Below are 22,188 nucleotides of genomic sequence, written 5' to 3'. Positions count from 1 at the left end.
CAGCACACTTCAGATTTGTTTTTATACCATTATACACGCATCAGAATGACTAAAATTAAAAATATTGATAACACTAAAGGTATTAGAGCGAGGTCTTAGAGGAACTGAAACTCATACATTCATGATAGAAATGTAAAGTAAGTGGTAGAACCAGTTTGCAAAAAGTTTCTCTCTTTTTTTTTTCTTTTTGAGGCCAGTCAGCTGACAGCTTTATTGCATTGGGGAAGGGGATAGATCTGTCAGGAGCTCTTCGTGGGGCGGGTCCGCTTTCTCTTCACCATCACAGGCTTCGGGCTGCGCAGGATAGCGCTGGCTCTGCGGGTGACGGCCATACGCAAATCCGTATGTTCTTTCGGATCACGTGCGGGATGCTGCTGAGGGTGGCCCGCGCGTTCTTGTTGATGGTGGTCCGCACGAAGGAAGTGGCTACCTTTCGCTGGCCGGATCCTCGCTTCATGACCACCACGACCCCTTTGCCGTCCTCCGCCGGCTCCACGCCCACAGTCTTGCGGTGAATGAGCTCGTTGTAGCGAAAGGAGTTGCGGGCCTTCAGGTTATTGGGTTCAGTGCTGTACGTCTGCTGTTCCTCTCTATCAAGAAGCTGGAGCAGTTCCGCACGACCATCCGTTGCAGATGCGCGGACTTGACGGCAGCTTCTCTCGTGGCAGCGGCCGGATACGGAGTTTCTTTCTTATAAAACTAGATATACATCTACCCTAGGACCTAGCAAGTCCATCCATAGGTATTTGCCTAAGATGAAAATGTAAGTCCAACATGATTTGTATATCAACAGATGACTCAATCAATAAACTGAGGTATATATATTGACAACAAAAAGAAATGAATTACTGATACATGCAATGACCATCGATGAATCTCAACAATATTAAACTGAGTGAAAGAAGTCCTATCTACATGAATACATACTGCATACCTCTATGTATAGGAGGTTCTAGAACAGGTGAGCAAATCCATGGTGGGAAAAAAAATCAAAAAAGTAATGATTACTTAGGGGAGGTTCCAGGGGAAATGAGAAGGAACGTAAGGGAATTTGGGGGAAGGTTATGGTAATTATATCTTTATAGGAATTTTGGTTCCAAGGTTTCTGCGTGTATCAAAACTCCATGACTATTCACTTAAGAATTTTGCATTTAATTGTATCTTCATTTTACATCAGAAGAAAGAACATACTAAATATAGAATTCTAGGTAATGATAATGAATGCTGAAGTATTTAGGGGGAGGTGTATTGTTGTCTGCAACTCACTTGGAAATTTATCCCCCCAAAATTAGCTGTGTAGACAGATGGACAGATGTGATGAAATAAGTGTAGTTAAAACATTAATGGGAAAGTTGAGTGGAAGGTATATGGATTTCATTGTAAAAATTTTAAAAATTTTGTATTTGAAAATTTTCATAAAAACATTCTGGGGGGATAAAAGTCCTAGAAGTTTCCAAAAAAAAACTAGCCCATTTTTGCCTCTCTGATCTCATCTCCTGCTACCGCCCCTCTCTGTTCTAGCCGCATTTAAGTGTACCAGGTATCCCCTACCTCAGGACTTTTACACTTGCCCTTCCTGATGCCTGCATTTCTCTTCCCTAACATATCTATCTGACTTTCTCCCTCACCTTCAGGCAGATTTATAAGATTTCTGTCCCCTGGTGTACATGCCCTGTATAATCTCCTCCCCTTGGGTGTAGATGGGACTTGTGGATACGATGGGACATCACTCCAGGGATTAGGTTACCATATATGGTAAAGGGACTTGAGGGGATTTTGCAGATGTAATTCAGATCCCTAATCAGGCAATTTTGAGTTAATTTTTTGAAAAAGATGATCTTGGATGGGCCTGACCTAATCAGGTGAGCCCTCCAAAAGAGGGCATCAGAAAGGAAGTCAAGTCAGAGAGATTCCAAGCCAGAGATGCTCCCCTGCTGGTCTTTTAAGCTGTGGAGAAGGCCATATGGCAGAGAATAACAGGTAGCCTCTGGGAACTGAGGGCCTCAGTCTTACAACTGCAAGTAACTGAATTATGCCCCAAACCAGTGAGCTTGGAAGAGGCCCCTGAGGTTGAGATGAAATTGCAACCTGGCTGACACCTTGATTTCAGCATGTTGAGACCCAAAGAGAGGACCCAGTTGCATTGTAAGAGTTCTTTATATATCCTGGATACTAGACCCTTATCAAATACATGATTAACAAATACTTTCTCCCTTTTCTGTGCATTGTCTTTTTACTTTCTTGATAATGTCCTTTGAAGTACGGAAGTTTTAAACGTTAATGTCACCTGATATATCTATTTTTTCTTTGGTTGCTTGTGGTTTTGTTGCCATATCTAAGAAACTATTGCCTAACTTTTAGTCCAGTTTTTTTGTTTGTTTGTTTTTGGTTTGGGCCATGCTGCATGGCTTGTGGAATCTTAATTCCCCAACCAGGGATCAAACCTAAGCCCTCAGCAGTGAATGCACGGAGTCCTAACTGCTGGATCACCAGGGAATTCCCTAGTCCAATTTTTATAATTGATATCTGTGAAAGGAGTCACCTGACCACTCCACACTACCTGGAAAACACTTCTACCAGACATCCCCAAGACTTACCCCCCACTTCATTTAGGCCGTTACACAATTGTCACCTTATCAGCAAAGTCTTCTTTGATCACGTTATCTAAAGTAACAGTACCCTTTGGTCACTTACCATACTTTACACTGCTTTATTTTTCTTTAGAGGACTCCTTATATGACACACTCTCTCTCTGTCCCTCTCTGTCTCTCTTTTCTTCTCTTTTCCATTTTCATTTACTGTGTACCCCTGTGCCCATATTGGAATGTATGCTCCTGGAAAGAAGGAATTTTTGTTTACTTTGTTAACTGCCAATTACTCAGTGTCCAGCATAGACTCATAATAGGTGATCAATAATAATTTGATAAGTCAATGATTCCCCCAATCCAAGTGTTATCAAACGTTTTCATCTTTGCCAATCTGAAATATGTAAAATGATATTTTAATGTCTTTATTTGCATTTTCATTTCTGTGAGTAAGGTTTAGCACCTTCTCATACATTAAAAAAATATTTCTTTCTCTGTTAGCATCATTGTTTTCAATAGATGCTGTTGTAATAAATGAAATATACACATCCCTTCAAAAGGATTATAAATGTTATAGTAGTGTTTGGTCGTTCTATTCTCTATCAGGGTTTGAAATAATGCCTTTTGTTGAATGCATGAAGAATGAACAGCTAGAAGGTGAAGACAGGCCCCATGAAACGTTTTGAAGTTTAAAAGGAGTCCTCATAATTGAAGGGTATTCTGTAGGCTGAAATATGGAGAAGACGCATTTAGCTGTGGCAAAATACACATAACATAAATTTTACATATCTTGACCATTTTTAAGTGTACAGTTCAATGATATTAAGCACATTCACATTGCTGTGCAACCATCACCACCATCCATCTCCAGAACTCTTTCCTCTTGCAAAACTGAAACTTTACCCATTAAACAATAACTCTCCATGTCCCTCTTCCCCAGCCCCTGGCAACCACTCTACCTTCTTTCTCTATGAATTTCACCACTCTAGACAACTCATACAAGTGGAATCATACAGTGTTTGTCTTTTTGTGACTGGCTTATTTCACTTAGAATAAAGACTTCAAGGTTCATCCATGTTGGAGCATGTTGCAGAATTTTCTTCTCCATTGTGTGTGTGTGCGTTTCTCTGCAACCGGCCTTTTTTTTTTTTTTTTTCAGTTGAAGTATAACTGACCTACAACACTATTTAGTTCCAGCTGTACAACATAGTGATCCGATATCTCTATGCATTTCAAAATGATCACCACTCTTCTGTTGCCTTTGAATGTTTCCCCATGCTTTTGGCCCACCTGCATTTCACACTCCTTAAAGGTCAGACTATTGGCTGCTTCAAGGTGTATCATGCAGTCCCTTGGAATTACATTGTGACTTATACATTCAGGTGTTGATTGTTTTTCACTCATTCATTCATTCACTACAAAATGTGACAATCATGGTTCTGCAAAAAAGGAAGGAAGATATGCTTAAGCACTTTGAAGTTTATACCTAGCTGACCTTGCCTCTTGTTGCCCAGGGCACTGGGTTTGCCTTCATCCCGTATTTTTATGCATCCCAGAGAAGGAAACTAATCAAGTGCCACCAGTCCTGGACCAGATATACAAGTAAACATCAACTACACGTACCTATGGGGCTAAAGAATCGGAAGTCACAAAATAAAATCTCTGCTCTTTGCAGATCATGTCTGAAGTCACAGTTACCTTCTGTTGATTTGTGAAAGGAGTAGAGGACTGTCATTGGGATCTTGATTATGTTATCTAAGCTGGTTTTATAGTCATCACAATGACTTCCCTGGGAGGAAAGCCGGTGAATCTATTACCTGGAAGGAGACTGTGTCCCAGTGCCAAGGGTTGGCCCTGGCTGTTCTAGACAATGCCGCCAAGTACGACCATGTAGACTGCACTGCACAGCTCCTGAGGACACCATTCCTAGGCTTGTGTCATATAGAGAACTGAAGATAAAGATCTCAAATGGAAGCTCCTTCTCAAACAGGAAAGGACTGGGAAAGAGAGCATTGGTGGGTATCTGTGCTGATTGAATGGTGCCAATGAACTGACCCCTCCCCGCATGACTTTGTCCTGAGGAAGAGAGTGAGGGTTAGGAATCTGGTTGGTGAGATACCAGTCTCCCTCACACAGTGAGTTGATAGTCATAGTCAGAGCATCTACCCTCCTGCAGACTCTGTGCAGACACTTCATGGATAAATCTCATCCAATCCTCTCAAAAACCATTTAATGGGTGAAGAAATTGTTCATTTCCTTAGAGAGGGAAATGAAGAGGGCATTAGACTAGGAGAAAGGTGGCTCACTACTTACTCACCAGTGGACTTTGGGCAACTCACTTAGGTCTTCTGGTCAATACTCAGTTCCCTGCAGCCCACGAACTGCTTGTTGCAGCACATGAGGAGAGCAGTACAGGATGAAGAGCAGGTGTTTAGAAACTCTCATGCAATTTGACGTCCAGTGCATGATCAGGGAACTTGTTTCATTGAACAAGGGATAGAAAAGGTGCTGTCCATGAGTTAGGTGTATTGAGAGCTGTATGTATAGTAGGAAAATGTTACCATGTGTGATATTTTAAGGGTTAGTTGGTCAACTGTAAGCCAAATGCATACAAAAATCTGAGAAAATAAAAGCATTTAGGTCTTTGTATAATTTGTTATTTTTTACTTATTAAATATAACTTTTTTGTAAAAGTATGTTTAAAATTTGTAGATATTAGCTAAATTAGGAAGGCAAATTTTCATAATAATATTTAACTATAACTTACAGTTGTCAAAACACTCTTCACTTGACTTCTTTTAATCAAGAAAAGACATACTTTTCCTAACACGCAATAGCAGCAGTAATAAAACAAGTGATGACTGTGAAAGTGATTCTGAAGAAATTAAAACCAAAAGAATTTGTATTAGTTTTACTTGAAAGTATAAGTCTTCATGTGTTAAGCTCACTTTTGTGGACATAACTGATACTAAACCACTAAAACTGTGGTATGTTATCTGCAGAGATGTACTAGAACGTGAAGCTAATAAAGAAAGTCATCTATATAGATCAGTGGAACAGGATACAGAGCCCAGAAATAAACTCACCCACTTATGGTCAACTAATCTACAACAAAGGAGGCAATACTTTTCAACGGAGAAAAGACAGTCTCTTCAATAAGTAGTGCCGGGAAAACTGGACAGCTACATGTAAAAGAATGAAATTAGAAATTCTCCAACACTGTATACAATAATAAACTCAAAATGGATTAAAGACCTAAATGTAAGACCAGTTACTATAAAACTCCTAGAGGAAAATATAAGCAGGACACTCTTTGACATAAATCACAACAATATTCTTTTTTTGATCCATCTCCTAAAGTAAGGGAAATAAAAGCAGAAATAAGTAGGACCTAATTTAACTTAAAAGCTTTGCACAGCAAAGGAAACCATTGACAAAATGAAAAGACAACCTACTGAATGGGAGAAAATATTTGCAAATTGTATGACCAATAAGGGATTAATATTCAACATATACAAACAGCTCATACAACACAATATCAAAATACAAATAACCTGATTAAAAACTGGGCAGAAGAACTGAATAGACATTTTTCCAAAGAGGAAATGCAAAGGGCCAACAGGCACATGAAAAGATGCTCAACATCACTAATCAGGGAAATGCAAATCAAAACCACAATGAGATATCACATCACACCTGTCAGAATGGCTATCATCAAAAAGAAAACAAATAACAAATGTTGGCAAGGATGCAGAGAAAAGGGAACCCTCCAACACTGTTGGTGGGAATGTAAATTGGTGCAGCCACTGTGGAAAACAGTATGGAGGTTTCTCAAAAAACTAAAAATAGAACTACCATATGACCCAGCAATTCCATTCCTGGCTATATAGCCCCCCCCCCCACAAATCACCAAAAACACTAATTCAAAAAGATTCATGCACCCCAACGTTCATAGCAGCATTATTTACTATAGCCAAGACATAGAAGCAACCTAAGTGTTCATCAACAGATGAATGGCTAAAGATGTATTTTATATATATATAAATATATATAAAATGGAGTACTACTCAGCCATAAAAAAGAATGAAATTTTGCCATTTGCAGCCATGTGCATGGACTTGGAGGGCATTATGCTAAGTGAAATGTTAGACAGACAAAGACAAATTATGCATGATATAACTTATGTGTGGAATCTAAAAAATACAACAAACTAGTGAATATAACAAAAAGAAGAAGACATAGATATAGAGAACAAACTAGTGGTTACCATTGGGGAAATGGGGAAGGGGTAATATAGGGGTGGGGTGGTGGGGGGTATTGGGTGTAAGATAGGCTACAAGGGTGTATCGTACAACATGAGGACTATAGCCGATATTTTGTAATAATATAAATAGAGCGTAACCTTTAAAAATTGTATAAATAAATAAATAAATAAAAAGTCATCAAATTTAGGTAGCATTTACAAAGAAAACAAAAGAATAAGTTTAAAACTTAAAGAATACTTTGCAAGACTATTGAATTTTTAAAAATTGATAGAAGCAGAGGTTCAAACTTTCCCATATAAACATTGTTAATTGTGTCTAATAAAGTAGGACTTTGGGATGCTAAAATTAAAAAAAAATAGTGCAAAACTGTATCAAAAATCTTGGAAATTATGGGTGAATTTGTGGCAAAGAAGGTAGGTCAAATATCATTCTTCATAGCTGGACAAATTCAGCAGCTGGCTAATGACATGGCAGATTAACTCACAAAACAAATACAGGTAGCAAAGTATTTTTATTTCTTTTCATTGCAAATTGTTGAATGCACACATACTGCTAACATGACAATTAATTTGAAATATGTATATGCAATTTGAACATTGTAGAGATATGAGGAAGAATTTTTTTTCAGCCTCATTGATGACAACACAACTAGCTCTGAACTACATAAAACTGTGAAGGATTACACTGTTAAGGAATGTGGTTTGAGTTTAAATTTGTGTAGGAATATGCTCTAATGGTGCAGCTGCGTTGACAGAAAAACATTCTGTAGTTATTACCCAAGTTAAAGAGCTTGCATGAGTATGTAAATCAGCACATGGCTTCCCTCATCAAGAAAGCTTTGCAATGAAAAAATTTACAGTGTCTAGTTACGTAGTAAAAAAAATGTGAATTATGCAAAAGGTGATGTATTAAGTTTGAGATTTTTTCCTCTTTGTTATGTGATAACATGGAAGCTGATAACATGGAAACACCTATTATTGCATATGATATGAGGCATGAGATTCCATGCTTACTGAAGGGGAAAGTTCTATTAACAACGTCTGAAAATGAAACAAACTTTCAGTGTTCCTAGCAAGTGAAAATGCACCTCCATAAGGTCCCCACCTTTTAAATATGTGGTTTGGATGACAGACTAGTTTATTTGTGTAATATTTTTGGCATTTTTGATGATCTTACTACTTCTAAGCAACGAAAGACTGCAATATGATTTTCAATGGCAGATGGGATCGAAGAGCAAAAATAAAATTGAGAAGCTTGGAAGAACAGAGTTTCCATAGACTGTTATAACATGCTCCATAATTTAACAGCAATTATCAGTAAAGTAGGTGATGATCTTGATATTACACATCTGGGAAGTGTTATGGCCAAATGTCTTACAGATTTCACAGAATTGTTTAAATTTTATTTCCATCAAAAGAAGATCCATGATAGGAAATTCACAGATCCAGAAACCTTTGCTTTAATCGAAAGATAATTTGATTCAACTTTATAAACTTACAGGATAAATTGGTGGAAATGGCAATGGATTGAGAATTGAAGATGGATTTTGAAAATCAGAATCATTTGCTTCACTTTGGGTAAAAGTGAAAGATGAAAATCTTGAGCTTCCTGGAATGGCTTTAAAATTTCTTCTTCCATTCCCATTAACAAACCTCTGTAATAGTGGTTTCTCCACTAGAGCTCTTATTAAAACAAAATTTTAATAGTTTAAAATAATTTTAACAGTTTCAACAGACATTGTACCTTGTGAGTAGCATTATATTCCATTCTGCCTGCATTAGATAGACTAACAAGCCATAAGCATGTGTATTTGTCCATTAAAAACACAATATTGATATAAATAATGTTCATTCGAAGTGGGGAAACATATCGTACTTATAATTTTTCTTTAGTTATGACTGAAGAATGACAAAAAAGTTATTCGCATAATAGCAATTGTCTATATTAATCGGTTATTACATGCACATTTAATGAACAACACATACAGACTTTGCAATTGTTTTACTTTTTCCTTTGTTATGTTTGTTCTGACTATGTTTATTGAAACGTAATACTGTCTGTTGAATCTGATAGTAACAATTAGGTTTTCATTTTATATGTTTGTTTTTAAACGTAATTTATCTAGTTTTTTATTTTTTATTGACTTTTTTTTTTTTTTTTTTGCGGTACGCGGGCTTCTCACTGCTGTGGCCTCTCCCGTTGCGGAGCACAGGCTCTGGACACGCAGGGTCAGCGGCCATGGCTCACGGGCCCAGGGGCTCCGCGGCATGTGGGATCTTCCCGGACCGGGGCACGAACCCGTGTCCGCTGCATCGGTAGGCAGACTCTCAACCACTGCGCCACCAGAGAAGCCCTTGATTACAATTTTGAGTGATGTGAAGTCCAGTAAGTTAGGAAAAAATGGCCAATTTTATTCCAGTAGGAAAGATGAACATTGTTCTGAGTTTCACTTTTTCATCTTTCCCACTAGAGGGCAGTCAAGAAGTACTTATAACTGTTGGGCGTATCATAAAGCCAAAATTGCTCTTTAACTAAGAGATTGAAGTGCGGAGAAAAAATAAAACAGAGCAAGATCAATTACCCAGCGAAAGTTTACTGGTACCAATACTGTACTGTAACACACTAAGACTCGATGAAGAGCTCGAAACCCAGTGTCTATGTATTTATAGCTAAAATCCAAGATAGTAGGTAAAAATGAGACAACACAAGGCTAAAGAAAGAGTTTTGCAAGATGTTGTTTTATATTATGTGTATTTTAGAATGCATGCACATGCAGGAGAGAGAGAGAGAGAGAGGTTGATTCATTCCTCAGGCCTGAAGCCTGGGAGGGCTGAAACCATCTATATTGACAGTTCCAGTTCATAAGACGTGGAGGAGAAGTAGAGGGACACAGGCTGCACATCACAGGTGTTACTGAGCTGTTGCTCTGGGGCACACACACATACATACACTTACTTTTATTCTGATTGTCACTACAAATCTTAGACCATCTCTCTATTCCAGTTTCCTAGCTGACTTCTTTAGGGAATTGCTTTCACTAATTAGTTCATTCAACATTTGCTGAGTATCACCTTGTTCCCAGCATCTTGTAAGGCTCCGGGTACAGCTGTGAATGAGCTTCTACTCTCAAGGTGTTTAGAGAATATAGCTTTTTATGTTTGGGGCCTTGAAGGTCCTGGCAACTGTTTTTATTTCAAGTTAGCATCTCCTTCAATCGGTGACAAGTGGGCCACTTGGAGCTGCTGTCTCTCAAGTGTTCTCTTGCAAAGGTGGGAACACAAGAAAGAAAAAGAGAGAATAACTATAGGACTATAGTGTGATCCAGAGTTGCCTTGATAACAAGATTAGAGAAAACAGCCAAGCCTTTGAGGTGCCAGGGCTGGACTCAGTCTTGGCCAGCTGTCCATGGAAGCATGTCACCTTTTGACTTTAACAGAACTTCACTGAAGTGAGTCTTTGAAATCCAAAGGAAGAGGGGCCCATGCATTGAGGAACTCATGCCACGCCTACTCCAGCCTTGTTCCGATTCTGTAGGAACACAGGATATTCTCACTTTAAAGACTGTCTGGGACTGCTGGAGGCAGTATAGTGGATGGGTAAGAGTTTGACTTAAGAATCAGACAAGCTGCAGTTAGAACTCAGGCTGGACCTCATGGTAACTGTGTAACTTCAGACATTATGTCTGAGCCCTAGTTTCCCCACTTGAAAGTGGAAATAATAATAAGAGTAGCACCTCAGAGGGTGTCGTGAGGATGGAATCACATAAGTGAAGTTCTTAGCACACTGCCTGGCATAGGATAAGCACACAGTGAGTGCTGGCTTTAAAAAATAAGCTGAGCTGGAGCTCAGAGATCATCTCATCCAACTCCATTCTATAGATGAGAGAACTGAGGCCCAGCAGCCTAGTGATAGCGGAAAGATCATGAATTTTGGAGTTAGACAGACCTGGTTTTGAATCCTGGCTCTACCAATGGACTTGAGGAAGGTCACTTAATTTCTGTAAGCTTCAGTTTCCTCATCTGTGAAATGGGACAATAAGGTAACTCTGAGGACTAAATGGTATATATTATGTAAAGCACCTGGCACAAGGGCCTGGCACATAATAGTTGCCCAATAAAACGTTCCTTTGCTTCCTTCCTCTCTTCCATTGTCCAGAGTCATACTAGGTCCTAACTTTAAAAATGTAGGCCTCAGGGAGTTCATGCTGACCCTCATGATGCAAATGTGGAAGTCAGGCTGGTCTCAAGTCAAATCCAGTTGCTGACCTTGGGCAAGTGACTTATCCTCTTTCTGTTGCATTTAACTTGTCTGTAAAATGACGTTAATAACACTACCTACCACCCAAAGCTGGTGTGAGGATCATGCTCTCTTTTGAAGTGTCCCATAAACGTTTATTTTCATGTCCTTCAAACATGGCTCTGATCTGCAGGAGACTCTCAGGTAGATTAAGTAGTCACGTCCGTGTTCATTCATTCAATCAATCGTTTTTTTTTGTTGTTGTTGTTCTTTTGTGTGCCAGGGTGTTATCAGAGCTGGGAGTCACAGAATTAGACAAGGCTCCTCCTCTTGAGTTGCCCACAGTGTAGAAGACTTAAACAATGGCTACGTGACTGTGGGTCAAGGGCTTTGAGAGGCTGGGTCATCAGCGGTTAAGAGTACAGAATCTACAGTCAGACAGCCGAGGTTTGACCTCAGCCTGCCACTCTGTGATCTTGTGCAAGTTACTTAACCTCTCTGTGCCTCTATAAAATAGGGATTACCACTGCACTTCGTTCATGGTGTTGCTATGAAGGTTAAATGGTTTCATAGCTGCAGAGTGCTTAGAACAGAGCCTGGAACATAGTAAACACACTCTGTGGGCTTTTTCAATCAATAGGAGCATAAGCAAAAAGGACATCAGTAGAATTTAGGGGAGACGGTGGAGTCCTAGAGGAAGAAATAGGGAAACCCAGGAGGAATTCAGTGCAGTTTCTATACCTCAGCCACCCTACATTTCACATTTCAAAACATTCCCAGCCGCCAAACCTGGAAGGAATCTGGAGAGCTTTTCGTCACAGACTCACAGTTTGCAGATGAGAAAACTCAGGCCAGAGAGAGAAAATGGCTTGCCCAGGTGAGGTAGACAGAATAATGACCCCCAAATATGTCCAAGTCCTGATCCCAGAACCTATGATTATATAGACTTACATGGCAAAAGAAACTTTGCTGATGTGATTAAATTAAAGATTTTGAGTTGGGAGATTATCCCGGTGGGTGGGTCTCAAGAGAGTCCCTAAGGGAAAGAAGGAGGCAGAGTCAGAGGGGCAGACATGGCATCAGAAGAAGCGGTTGGATTGATGTGGGCCGACAAGCCAAGGACAGTGTGTGAAATGGGACTTCCGCTTCCCCCATGCCCCTCCCCCACGGAGGCCCTTCCATTGATCTGAGCCTTCACTTCCTGTTATTTGTCCCAGGAACCAAATTTGCTACTTTCAGCTCTGATAAAATGCCTGCCTCCCCAGCTCCTGGCTTTAGAGAGAAAGCCAGAGCCTCACTCTCAGAAGTGTCCACAGAAAATGAGTGATATTAGCTATCTATGGAAAACTTTTAAGGAAATAACTCACCCTAGATGAGATTTGTGAACAAGGCTGATGAGATTTGGGAAATGTAGTCAATAGCAAATAAGCAGTCATCTGATTATCAGCGGTCCTCTGTGAAGCAAGACTTGGTGGCTGTGATGGAAAACTGGCAGGAGACGACAGTCAGAGTTTGTGTCTCCAGAACTAGACAAGGTAGAAGAGGCCTTGTGAGGCTGGGAGACCAAATTTATGTATTTGGACAGAAAAATCCTTAGAACGGAGAAGAGAAAGTGATCAGGCTACTGCTGCTGGAGAGAAAAGAAGGGTTGTCGACAATCAAGATAGGGGACACTGCTGGACTTGATAGGTGGGAACATAAACTGACATGAAGTTTTTGGAAGCCTGTTTGTAAGTATGGACCAACAATTCTCCTTTAGGAAATTCATCATAGGGGAGTAATAAAGATGTTCAACTGCTAACATGTTCATTTCGGCATTGTTTACAATGGTGAAAATACTCAACAATATGGGATTGGTTGAATAAATGATGATATGACTATCTGGTAGGACACTATGCCAGACATTAAAAAAAAAATGATGCTGTAGAAGACCAGTTAAAGACATGAGATGATGCTAATACACACTCATAAGTGAAAAGAGCGGGTTGGAAGATGGAGTGGGCATAGGATCTCATCTTTGTTTTAAAAAAATTATAATACACAAAAAGCCTGGAAGGACAAATACTAAAATACTACCAACAGTTCCCTCTCGATGATGGAGAGGTTTTGATTTTTTCCTTTTGGCTTGTTGAATATTTTCCATATTCAATAATTAGCATGTGTTACCTTTGCAAATGAAAGTTCTCTATAAAAGAAAGTAACTCTGGGTGATATCTAGCTTGTGCCTGGATCTTCCTGTATGTTATCTCATTTACACTTTAAAGCAGTGTGAGTTAGGTGTTATTGTGCCCATTTTACTTACAGAGAAACTGACATACAGACTTTAAGTAACTTGCTCAAGATCATACAGTTCATAAGTGCAGGACCTATGATTTCAAACCAATTGCTTCAGACTCTAAGGCCACCTTCTTTCTACGACATCACTTGCTTCCTTGTAAAGAGTTGCCAGGTCCCTCTGTGCTCTTTCTATGTTCTGAGCAACCTTCTGCTTGTATAGTAGCCTCGGCTTGCCTTATCCTGTAGCAAAGAACAATACTGCTGCTGCTGGACTCAGGAATGGCCTGATAAACTAATACATTAGTTTCCTGTTTCATTATTCCCACTCTTGTTATTACTTAGAATAAATTGGTCCCTCCAGAACTTATTAGGGCTGGGGGAAGAGGTGGGTCAAGTCCCAGGGTCCACGCTGGCAGGCTCTGGCTACCCTGGCTGGTTTCCTGCCCAGGCTCCTTCAGTCTAATTCCCAGGGGGTCATTTGAAACAAGCTGTGACTTCTGTAGAGACTAGAAGCTGGGTGATTCCCCAGCGTATGTTAACTCAAGGGCATTGAGATAAATGCTCAGTTTCCGTCATGTGAGTTGACCAAGGAGAGAGATGTGCCTAAATTGATTCCGTATCCACACCACGTGCTTGGCAGGAAGAAGTCACTTGGTCGATATAGAATGTATCCATGGCCACAGGAAACCACCGGGGTCACTCTCTGTGCCAGCAGCTGCCTTTCCTCTCCCCTTGGGTCAAACATTGCCCAAATGGCCGAGAACTGATCAAGCGGTTAGTATTTTCTGGAAACCTGCACTGTGTCCTATTATCTGAAATGACTAAAGGGAAGGTGACAGGAACAAACAACAATTGAGCACCTGCCTGCCATCAGCATTCTCCTCTTTCCAATATTCATTCATTCAACAAATATACAACTTGTTAAATGTGTACCGTGAACTAGACCTTGCACTGGATGCCAGAGAGAATAAACAGGTAAAAAGGATGCCATGTAAGGAGCGTCTTACTTAAAGCATAGGATTAAAATTTTTTTTGTTGTTTTAAAATTATTGTTCAGTAAAGTTGATTCTGCTGATATACAGTTCTATGCATTTTATTTCTTTTATTTTTTATAAATTTATTTATTGATTGACTTATGGCTGTGTTGGGTCTTCGTTGCTGCACGCGGGCTTTCTCTAGCTGCAGTGAGCTGGGGCTCCTCTTTGTTGCCGTGCGCAGGCTTCTCATCGCGGCGGCTTCTCTTGTTGCGGAACACAGGCTGTAGGCGCACAGGCTTCAGTAGTTGTGGCACGCGGGCTCAGTAGTTGTGGCTTGATGGCTGTAGAGCACAGGCTCAGTAGTTGTGGCTCACAGGCTTAGTTGCTCGGCGGCATGTGGGATCTTCCCAAACCAGGGCTCGAACCCGTGTCCTCTTCATTGGCAGGCAGATTCTTAATCACTGCGCCACCAGGGAAGTCCAGTTCTATACATTTTAAACATGTATAGATTCATCCTGTTAGCATCACAATCAGAACACAGAACAGAGTATAGGAATTTTAATTTCCAGTTGGCTGTTGTGGAATTCAGTCCCAGAGAGTTTGAGCAATTCTCCAAGGTCAAGGTGTCCAGTGTTTACACAGATGATGGAAGGAAATGCGGGTTTCACCTTGGAGTCAGCAGGAGGTCAAGGAAGGGCTCTGTGGCCCAGCATTGGTCCTTGAAGTGGAAATCCCCTCTTTTTCATGGATGGTTGCAAACTTCTTGGTGTCAATGAAATCTACTCTGTAGCTTGTCTGGAATAACTGATTTAACAAAGAAGTATTTTGACTCACTTTCTTTAAAAACAACATGACTGCAAGGTAATCTTTTGCCAGTAACTCTTGGTCATCTTGGTGACTGTCATTTGCGGTACCTTATTCTGACTCCTCTCTTGGGGAAAGTGTGCTTGTTGCCCTCACCACAAGCCCGCCTTTAACCTGATGCGTTTAATGAGCTCTATCCTGGACAATAAACACTGCAGTGTGGTGAAAACTGTAAACTGAAAGTCAATAAAGTTGAGTAAAAGTTGAGAGCCCTTTCTAGGGAGTGTCACGCACCTGCAAAATCCAGTACTTCTGTTCTACTTCTTAAATCACCTGCTGTCGTTGCTGAAAGCACTTTGGAAAATTTTTAAGTCAGCATTTTTATGTTAGTTTATGTAAGTAATAAATGCAAATGATAAAAATGACACTAAGTGACTGAGAGTCTCCCTCCTACCCCCAGACCTCGTCCCTTGGTCTCCCCTTCCAGGGGCAAATGCCATGGCCAGTTTACTGTGTATCCTTTTGGAAAGTCACTAAACAATCAGAAAGCATTCTATTTATTGTCTATAGAGTGTGCATTTATGTACTGCCTAAAAGAAATATGCCACCCCACTTCTCCTGACTCTATTCGTTCAATTAATTTAACTGGGGGCTGGTACCAGGTATACAAGGACCAATAAGGCAGCTGTGACTTTCAAGGAGCTCTTGTCAAGCAGAGGAGCTGGGGGCAGCATTTGTGTAAACAGGACTAAACACAGACTGCTTGGGTTAGTGGCCCAGATGCCCCTTAGTCCTGCCCGTTTGGTCCTGGCCCATCCACCACTGGCACCATCTTGTGGCAGTGGCTGGTTTTCCAGATGTACCTGCAGGGCTGGTCCCAAAGCCTCCAAGGTGGGGCTAAGCTTGCCTTCCCTGGCGGAAGGGAAATTCTTCTCCTCAAAATCCCCAACAGGACCCCAGAGGCCATCCCCACAGCTGGTGACCCCTAGCCTGGAACAGGCCTGAGGAACGCTTACTTTCCAAAGTGCTTGGAATTCCCACCCCTGCATCACCGGACTGGAAGGGACTTGAGAGGATGAGCCACCCCCTTTCCTGACTGCCGTTCCCACACAACACATCCCCATCCTGGGGACTTCTGACCTCGTGGGGGTGGGACCACACCGAGGACCAGGCACTCCTTCCCTGGGCAGCCCACTCAGTGGTCACACAACACAAATGGTGAGAAAGATCTTCCCTATATTAGACAACACATGTGGCCCAGTGACACCCATCCAACAGGCAGACCAAACCGGGCTGACAGGATCAGAAAGTGGAGGCATCTGAAAGCAAAAACAAATTTTCAAGGGACATTGATATTTGATACTATTTAAAAAAAGAAAACAAAAGAAACGAACGCACTAAAGTGGTCATTATGAGAAAAATCAGAACCTTATTGGACTTCCTTATACTTGTCTTTAGGAATTAGATTGCTTAATTTTATATTACCTCTGGGAGGAGGGTGGGCAAGAAATATGATCATTAGAGGCTTAAGACTTCGAAAGATCTTAAACAATATTCCTGGATTCTGCTCTCTGCATTTACCCGGAGGAAGTGTCCCCCACCAGACAGCCTTTCAAATATCTGATGACTTCTTCCGCTCTCACACTCAACGTTCCTTGCAGTTTGTCAACCTCCAGGAAGCCCTTTCTGTGCGACTGGGAGAGGATTGGGGTTTCCCCTAGGACACACAACCCCGTTTGTGTTTGTCTTTCCACTCAGAGTCCTGACCCCTGTGCTTGGAGACAACAATATCCCCTGAGTGGGTGCCCAGGAGGCACCCACAGGGTCAGTGACTACTCCTTACTTCATGGCTAAGGCTTGAACATCCGCCTACCTGTCCCCATCAGCCTTACATCACAGGTCTGGAGGGATGGGGTCCTTGTTCTTTTCCCTCCTTACCCAGCCCTAGGACAACCAGGGTCTCCCGCCAGGCTTTCCATAGCAGGGTCGTGGAATAGGGCTGAAGTCGAGAGCTGGTGCCTCTCAACCTGGTAGGATAAGGGCACAGGAAGGGGTGACTAAGCCTCCCTGGCAGCTGGGGGTCATACGTATCATGTCTCTTATTACTAAACAGGGCATGGCAGAGTGAGGGCTCTGGAGCACAGGGGACCCTGAACGAAACAGGAAGTGGTCACTGTGATTCAACCACAGAACTTTTTCCTGTCATCTGGTGGGAGTGACACAGCTTTTGGGGAAAGTCAGTGTTGAGGTGGGGGTGTGGGTGGGTGTGTGGGTGGATGTTCAAGTTATGGGCCGGTGCTGCCGCAGAAACTGGGCAGTGAGGCCGGGAAGGAGGGCAGAGTCCTTCCTGTAGCATCGGTGTCTCCAGGGAGTCACAGCCAGCACCAGTCCCAGCCATGTGGGAAAATGCTTCTCCGTAGAGGGGACAGCTCCCAGGAGGCAGCATCTCTCTGCTTTCCTGGAGTCAGAGACCCTATTTACTAAAGCTACCATTTGTACAGGTTACTTTACTTCTCTGAGCCTCTATTTCCTTATCGATATAATGGGAATAATAATGGAGTCCACTAACAGCTTTGTTGTGAAAGTCAAATGAGATGTTATGTTTATCACTTAGAAAAGTACTTGGTATATGGTAGGTGGTAATAAACAATAGCTGTTATTATTTAGTATTTATTATAATCAGGGACTCTCAGAGATGGAAATCTTAACCTGAATAATCCATTTTAAAGAAAAGAAATCTGAGGTGTCAAGAGGGCCAGTGATGTACCCAAAGTCTCACATTGCTAACCAGAGGCACAGGTGTGCCTAGAACCGAGGTCTCCTGCTTCGCAGCCCCTTTCCCTCATTCTCTCCCCACCCCCGTTCATCATCCACCACTAACTGGGTTCTTGTCACATGCCAACCATTTAATGTATATGATATCAGTTAATTCTCAGAGAAGGTAGGCAAAATTGTTCCATCTTTCAGATGCCATGTCATTCAGCATGCTTTCAGCCACCTTCTCATCAATTCATTTAAAACTTGCTGCCCAGCCACCCGCTCCAGGAAGTCCTCTTGCATTAAACCCTCCCCAGGATTCTAGTCCCTCCCAAACACCCTGCCCTCTCAGCTATTAGCCGACAGCCTGATCTAGCAGATACATCTTGCAACCATCAACAATCAACATAAACATGAGGAAGGACAAACATATGAAGGACAACATCCTTCAAACATGGGTCTTTCAAATCATAACTTTAGAAATTGTTTAAAATACTTTTATAATAAACATAAAGTAACAGCCATCATTTTTTGAGTATTTATTTTATGCCAGGCTCTCTTCTGATTCACATGGAATATCTTTAAATATGCATTTCTAATATTCTCAACAAGTGAGGAGAATTCCATGGCGGCTCCCATTCTTCCAAGGTGTTCCCTGGCTTCTAGCAGCTCACTCGAGGCAGTAGCAGCTTGTGGGCATCTTCTGCCCTTAGGAGAGGTCCAGGCACAGATGAGGCCACAGAGCCCCAGGATGGCAGACAAGGACTAGAGGGGGGCAAATACCCCAGGTACATCTAGGGACAGCCAGCCAAACATATTCATGATGGTGTGAACGTATTTCTGAGGGAAGATCTGCCCTCTCTGGTTTGTGTCTTATTCTCCTGTTTCAGTGTCGGCCTGAGCGTTGTTTGCCAGCCTGTGATGTAAGGTCCAAAATCCTTAGAGGACGTTCTCAGCCTGGTGGGCCCTGCGTTACTCTGTCCTCTCCTTAATCTCTGAGACCTGCTTACCTACCACTCCTTCCCCTGACTCGTGACCTTGTCTCTCCTACACCAAAGAACTTTGCTGTCATTCCCCCTAATAACCCCAGCTGGAATACAGCTAGACTTCTGCACATTTCCTTGCCTGCCCCGGCACTCCCCCTCACCTCTTGCTTGCTTCCTGGGGACATTCATGCAGAAGTAAATAAATACTCCATTTGGGCTTCTCTGCCCTGATGAAACTGGTGGGCTCCTCAAAACAGGGACTGGGATTTAATCTTAACAAAACTTTATTTACAAAAATAGGCTGAAGGCCTATGGGCCTTAGTTTGCCATGTGATTTTTAAAAAATATTGCATTAAAATATTATTTTGGGGCACTCCACCCCTCCCTTAGGTTTTGTACTCAGAGCAAGTACTCAACTCTTCTCACACTATTCCCCGTCCTGTTTGTATCCTCAGCCCAGCACAGTACCTGGAGGTGTGTCAGCTCAGTTCTCACAGTTGGATGAATGAATGAAGTGGAAAGGACACCAGAGTGGGGATCGAGAACTCTGAGGTCCAGGCTCTGCCACTAATTATGGGACCCAGGCATATTTGTTAATGCTGCAGACCTCAGTTTTCTCATCTGTAAAATGCACAGACTGTGTTAGGATTCTTTCTGCAAACACTCAACAAACATTCACAGATAAAGTTATGGCTCAGACATAAAAAGAGGGACATGACCGAGTTCGTTGCCCTGGAGGTCCTCACAGTTGAATGAATTTAGTAAATCTCTGAGCCTTAGGTTTTTCCTCTGGAAAATGGGATGATGTTTCCCTAGGGCTGTCGGTGAGGCTCAAATGAGAGAAGGCAGGCATTCTGCACTGTATTACCCCAAGTCCTCTCAAATCTTGAGCCCCAGGACTTGTTTAATGCTCTTCTATAAACCAGTCAACAAAAATACTAACATCACACCCTTGTACTGGCTATGGGGAGCAGCTGAGTGCCAGGATTTCAACTCTGGGTACTTACTGTGTGTCCTTGGGCAAGTTACTGAACTCCTCAGGGCCCCCATTTGCTCATCTAATGAATGGGAATGACAGTTAAGTGTTCTCCCACCTCACAGCATTGTTGCCAAGGTGACTGGAAATTGCCATTGCAAGTGTATTGAAAACTGAAAACACCATATTTGGGAAGTCATCAGAGGACTCCTCCTGGCACAGTGAAGTTTTATGTCCGTCCCTCCCCGATCACACCTGCTCTCAGAAAAGGAACAGAAACTACTGCTTACTGACATGGAAAGTGATCCCCGCCAGGGGAAGCTTAACTTTTACTGGGCATCAAAGCCTTACAGAAGTGAAGTGGAGTTTCAGGTGTTGGGGAGTTGGGGGGTTGGAAAGCCTTTCTGAGCCACTGAAATCGCACGCAATAAGCAATGTCGTGGACAGCGCTTCCGAAAGCTCCTGACACTCTCATTTGGTCATTTCTGATCGAAACTTCAAGTAGACCAACTCACTTCTGCTTGGGCCTCAGTTTCCAACTGCATGAAAGGAGAGAGTTGGGCAAGGACAGCTCTGAGCCTCCTGCATCTTTTAGGTTTTAATGGTGTTTCAGAAAGCCGGGAGGTGTGGTTGGGAGGGGAAAGGACGATTTCACTTCCCTTTGCCCTCCTCAGTTACCCTTTCCGGTCACTTCATTCCCACACCAGTGACCAGGGCATTGCCAGGGCGTATTTGCGCCCAGGTAGGCTGGGGCGCATCCTCTGCCCGCCCGCGGCACCCTTGGATTCCCTGCCGGCTGGGCGCGGGTGCCCATTGCGCAAGCGCTTTTGGGGAATGTGGCCGGGGCAGTTCCCACGGAGCTCCCATCTCAGGGTGGGACCCTCTCCTCGGCCGGGCAATCAGAATCTCACTCTGCAAAACACTAATTATTGTTGTTTCCAAAGCTCCACCGCTGGCGTTGCCGGGCCCTGCCCAGGAAGTCCAAATAATCTGCACCTATGGCATTTTAGTCACCCCTGGTGGGGAGCCGGGTCACGTGATCCCTGGGTGCTCCGTAGGCGGGAGCCACTTCCTGGAGCCCAGCCTGGGACCGGCAGGTGCCGGGAGGCTGGAAGGCGCTGGGGCCGAGTCGGGGTGTGTGTTCGTGGGGGATGTAAGGTGAAGAAGGGAAGAATATGAAACTCTCCAGGAAGAAGGAAGAAGCACTGTCTAAGTGAATTTATACACGATTCTGTTCGTTTTCCAGAAGAGGTTGAGAGATGTAAGAAAATCGCCCCAAGTCCCAAGCTGCCAAAAGGAAGAGCCAGGGCACTTCCTACTACACTAAAGGCAGGTAATTTCACAGGCAGGATAAACCACCCCAGTCTAAACAGTGGTTGAGCATATTGGGAACGTGAGAAAGCAGTGGGCAGGCCTGCCCTGTCCAGGTGACTATGGGGCTGTGGGACTCATACTCTTTGTGGCAGTGAAAATGCCCTGTCAAAATTCAATGAAGGGGACTTCCCTGCTGGCGCAGTGGTTGGGAGTCCACCTACCAATGCAGGGGACAAGGGTTCGAGCCCTGGTCCGGGAAGTTCCCACATGCCATGGAACAGTTAAGCTCTTGAGCCACAACTACTGAGCCCGTGTGACACAACTAGTGAAGCCCGTGCACCTAGACCCCGTGCTCCGCAACAAGAGGAGCCACCGCAATGAGAAGCCCATGCACCACAAGGAAGAGTAGCCCCCCGCTCACCGCAACTAGAGAAAGCCCGCGCAGAGCAATGAAGACCCAACACAGCCAAAAAGAAAAAAAGAAAAACTTCAATGATGTGGTATGCATCCAGTAGGGTCCTGTCCCCTGACCTGCATCAGATTTGTGGGAATTTTAGGAAACAGTCTCTTGAAAGTTTCTTGAACAAATTGCTTAATTGATGTCAATTAAGCATCAGTTGGTATTCCAAAGAAGCATTCCAGAATCAGAAACAGTTTCTGAAAAAACACTCATAATTTGTAAATGCATACCACCCCTCTTTGCCGCCACCCCTCCAAACAGTGGAAACAATACTTGGGGAATGAGTCTATCCACTCCACTAGGTATTTTGCAGCTCCTAAGAATGTTGATTACAAAGAGTCTTTAATAACATGAGGAAGTGCAGAGGCTATAAGGTAGGATACACACCTGTACACACAGGATGATCACAGCTGTTTGAAAGAAAAAAAGAAAGAACGAAAGAACCCAAACCAATACATAGAAAACAGGTTGGCAGGAAACAGCAAAATGTTGACAGTGGTTTTCTGTGGGTGGTAGGAGATTTCATTTTCTTCTTTCAACTTTTCAGTATT

At 42.6% G+C, this 22,188-nt stretch overlaps 1 pseudogene; it reads right to left on the bottom strand.

Moving 5' to 3' along the window:
* Positions 1-239: 239 nt before the first annotated feature.
* LOC112406896 (60S ribosomal protein L28 pseudogene) lies at positions 240-20,677 on the bottom strand (annotated as a pseudogene).
* Between the last annotated feature and the right edge of the window lie 1,511 nt (positions 20,678-22,188).

This window comes from Neophocaena asiaeorientalis, unplaced genomic scaffold (genome assembly GCF_003031525.2).
Source record: "Neophocaena asiaeorientalis asiaeorientalis breed wild unplaced genomic scaffold, Neophocaena_asiaeorientalis_V1.1 scaffold85, whole genome shotgun sequence".
NCBI lineage: Eukaryota > Metazoa > Chordata > Mammalia > Artiodactyla > Phocoenidae > Neophocaena > Neophocaena asiaeorientalis.
This window is presented reverse-complemented; position numbering and strand designations above follow the sequence as displayed.